The 4,185-nt window shown below is 44.7% G+C and overlaps 1 pseudogene; it reads left to right on the top strand.

Annotated features, from left to right (window-relative positions):
- The first annotated feature begins 1,313 nt into the window (after window positions 1-1,313).
- On the top strand, window positions 1,314-1,485 carry LOC116585309 (annotated as a pseudogene).
- Window positions 1,486-4,185: the final 2,700 nt, after the last annotated feature.

Raw genomic sequence — 4,185 nt, 5'->3', positions numbered from 1 at the left:
GCCATCTCATGATCCGCATGCATCTTTCCAGACTGTTTTTTTCTCAAATAGACTGCCACGAGGACCTGAAAGTTGAACCACTTCTCCTGCCCCCAGCTCTTCTCTTTTCCTTTTCTGTTCTACTTCAGGTAAGGCACATCAAGTACCTATATTATGCTTCTAGAGAAGGGGAGAATAAAAACCTAAAGCATAATCCAGACATATTTCCTGTCCTTTAAACACCATGCTACCTGCAAGCTCCAGCTCCTTGAGCTGTTACTCCAGAGGACAGGTCTCAGCATCTGCTCCCTGTTTCTGTCTTCTACCCCAGCACATAATGTCTTGAGCAGTGTGTTGAAACAGGAAACCGAATGTTTGAGGATATTGAGCAAAGGCATTTTTGCATATTTGTTCGAGGACAGGTTAAAAGAGATAATTTGTTTTACACATTTCTTTAGTGTTCTAGGCATATTTACCCAAGTATGTGCTGGCAGCCCATTGAACAGGCAACATAGGTAGTCCTACTGTGTGTTAGGGCATGAGTGATTTACTAGTTGACGATACCTCTAATATTATTCCTTTGGTTTGGGAAGTTACAACTGATTTCTTTAAGCTCCAGGCTTTATGGAGACAAAAAGACCTGTTGAGTCAGCAGGGGTTGAGGGTTTTCTGGCTAGCAAGGCAAACTCAAGTCCAGAAGAAACTAAGCTAAGCTACCCGGAGAGGCTATGCATGGCTCGGTTCTTCCCAGGGACCACATTCCTTACATATTCCTTATTTAAGGATGGGCAAGGACCAGCGACCTCTGCTGCTTCCCAGCCCCCTTTGTGGAAGGAGAGGGCTGGTGGGTGGGGAAGAATTAGCTGAACCATGAAACTCTTCAGCCATGGTCAGGCTGCAAGGAGAGGAGACCCGGGTAGTGGGAATTCCCTGGTGGTGTCTCTCCCTTCCCTGGCTTGTTCTGGCCTCCTGCCCAACACCTGAATAAGACAGGGGGTGTCTGTGCTGAGATGGCTGTGTTCCACTACGAACCTCCCACAGACTGAACATTTGACTCTACTCTCCCATTTACAACATCGTGAGAACAAAAGTTACTCCCAGAGAGCAGAGTGTGCTTACGATTTATCAGAAAATGAGACAATGGCTGTAACATTGTAATAAGGGGACAGAGGAAATTGTTCACGTCTGCCAAGTTTCCTAATGTTACTTAAAGGACGTGCTCTGATTTTCATTAATTCTCTTTATGTAAGCAGAGTTTAGAATTCTTTCTCTGCAGGCAATGCTTATTATGCCCGCAGCCTTGGAAAACGTTCACCTCTCAATTGTTTATGTGGCTTGCTTGCCAGCCTTTTGGCTGAGATCAAGTGTAGTATCAGTTCTGATCAATATAATATCTGAAGACAATATATTAAATGCATTTTTGGAGCAGGGAGGTGGACTAGGAGCTTCCTCTATCCACTGCGTGCATTGACCTGGCACGGCAGTAGCAGGAACCGTGCACCCTCCTGGGGTCATTACCCAGGTGTTTAAAGTCAGCTGGAGCTGGGGTGGGGCGTGGCAGGTGTTCAACAGAGACTCTGTCTGCTAGTGCTTCTACCTTAGAGTGCGTGGGCAGGTGGCTTGCGCCTGGACTCCCAGAGGCAAAAGCTTCTCCCCATCAGTGACAGGGAGCCGTGGCTTGCTCAGGAGGTTGCTGAAGGCCCTTAGGTTTTCTCCAGGCTGTGTGTCTTTACTATGCAGGTGCAAGGAGAGTCAGCAAAAGATGGTCCGGACGCCAACGCAGGGATGTGTGGAAGGCACTATTGGTTGGTCTCCTTACACACTCTGAACATGAATACAAGTGTAATCGTGTCAACGGAGAAAACAGAAATTGTTCATGTGGATTGTGAAAGTGAGAGAAATTTGACAATAGACCTTGCCAAAATTAGTATTCAGTTATTTCCCCCACTGACCTCATCCAGGCCTGATCCTGGAAGGGGAATGAGGCCCGTTCTCTGTGTTCAGGAGGCATATTCTCCAAATTAACAGTGTTTTCTAAAAATGGGCTTCTGTGGATAAGCTAATTACTCTGATCTTCATCATGACCAATGGCTAAAATACATGGGCAGAGGAAGGAAAATTCATGTGGATATAAATACAGAGGTAACTACACATCAAATTTTATGTAGTATTCATTAATTTTAAGACAGCAAAACACTCCTTTCATCTGTAGTAAGGCTTTATCTTTTAGAATATCCACTAGCTTAAGGTACCTAGTACTCTGCTTTATTTTCAACTGACCTTGTCCTTCAGGAAACTTCCTTGACGAAGAAAGGAAAAAACAGGCACGGGAGAGGAAAAACCCTCCTAACATAAATGTCATAAACTCCCGAGCTGGCACCACGTGCCGGGCAGAGCTTCCGTTTTGCTTCGACTCTTTCCTCTGCCCATTCTTGGTTATGTGACTTTGGACCAGTTCCTTAACTGGTGGTACCATCGGAAGCAGTGACTGAACATGGTGGTGGTGGTGGGGAGGGACATGACACGGAAGTAAAAATACGAAGTCAGGGCCTGGAATAGAGCGTCACTTGGCACACGTGTGTAGGATGAATGAGACAAGCAGTGCCGGGAGTCTAAGTCTGGGGTGAGGGCAGGGCTCTGCAGAGATTGACCAAGGGAAGGATATGCGATGGCAGTTGTGGGGGGCTGGGAGATGCTGAGGCAAGGCCTGGGGACTTGAAAGCAGAACAAGATAGGAGGTGCTCCTATTAAAAATTTAGGGCAAAAAGAGGCCAAACCCTTCTCTGCCTTTGCACAGATGATCCGTGTGTGGTATGTCCCAAGCCTGTAAAGATCCTTCCCCACACTTCCCACTCATTCGTATCCAACAGCCTTCCTATGGGCAGCAGAGAGGACCATATTTAAAAATCCATATTATTTGTATTTTTTGACTCTAAATCTAACTTTTAAGATAAAATTTTGGAATATTATTTTAATTTAATTTAATTTTATTTATTTATTTGACAGACAGAGATCACAAGTAGGCAGAGAGAGAGGCAGAGAGAGAGAAGAGGAAGCAGGCTCCCCGCTGAGCAGAGATCCCAGTGCGGGGCTCGATCGCAGGACCCTGAGATCATGACCTGAGCCGAAGACAGAGGCTTTAACCCACTGAGCCACCCAGGTGCCCCTGGAATATTATTTTTTAAAAAAGTGAAGAGAATCAAGCTTCAGCCAGATTGCATCTATTGCAAAGTTACTTCTTCTCCATTTTGTAAGTGGTCATCGAGAGATGAAGCTTGAGTTCTGTGTGAGTTCTCCACGTGTATTTTGATGTTGTTACCCAGCAGATTATGTTGAAAGGAGCAGGAGAAGAAGCAATCACCAGGCGGACAAGAGAAGAAAAAAAGATGATCCTCCAGATATCTGGGATTTGCTGAGCATGACAAGAAACATATTACTATTTCCTTGAAATGGACACTGGAAAGGAACACATAGTTTTACTTTAAAATGTGATACTTTTTAAAAATATGAAACAGTGAGATTATTTGCCAGATTCTGTGGGGTTATTATTAAGTTACTGCCATAACCAGGTCTGAAAAGAAACCCAAGGATCTGGAATGAGAAAGTGGAAAACAAAGAAAGAGTCATGGTGTTTTGACTCTGGGTTAAGGAAAGGGAACATCGACAATTAAGGTGTGATTTAGGGAGGGAAGGCATCAAAAGGCCACCAGCTAGAGAACTTGCTTCTCTGTAGAGCAGGAACTTGGCAGGAGCTAATGATGATGTGGAAACACTGCCTTATCTCCCCCAGAGAAAGCCTCCGGCTCTGAGCTTAACTGTATTTGCAAGGATGAATCAGGAAGCTTATGAGTTTATAGTTGCTGGGCTGTTTCTGCACCTATTTGACAGATAAACAACCCCAAAGCTCTCCACCGCTCCTTAGTCTAAAGAAGGATTACTTCTCTCCAGATGGGTGGGTATTGTTAAGCCAAAAATAAGAGCAGGAATATATCCACTATAGAAAGAGATAAGACTCAGCTTACTTAGACAACGGAAGATCCGGAGAAACTAAATCCCAGGCCAGAACATCACCCTGAGGAGCTTGGGAGGGAAATTCAGAATTTTGTACAATGAGAGACTAGTGACTCCTGTAGCCAGTGGAATTACCTGGGGAATGATCCTAAAACACAAGGCATACAGTTGACTTGGACTTACTATCTTTAACTT

The sequence above is a fragment of the Mustela erminea genome, chromosome 2 (assembly GCF_009829155.1).
Source record: "Mustela erminea isolate mMusErm1 chromosome 2, mMusErm1.Pri, whole genome shotgun sequence".
NCBI lineage: Eukaryota > Metazoa > Chordata > Mammalia > Carnivora > Mustelidae > Mustela > Mustela erminea.
This window is presented reverse-complemented; position numbering and strand designations above follow the sequence as displayed.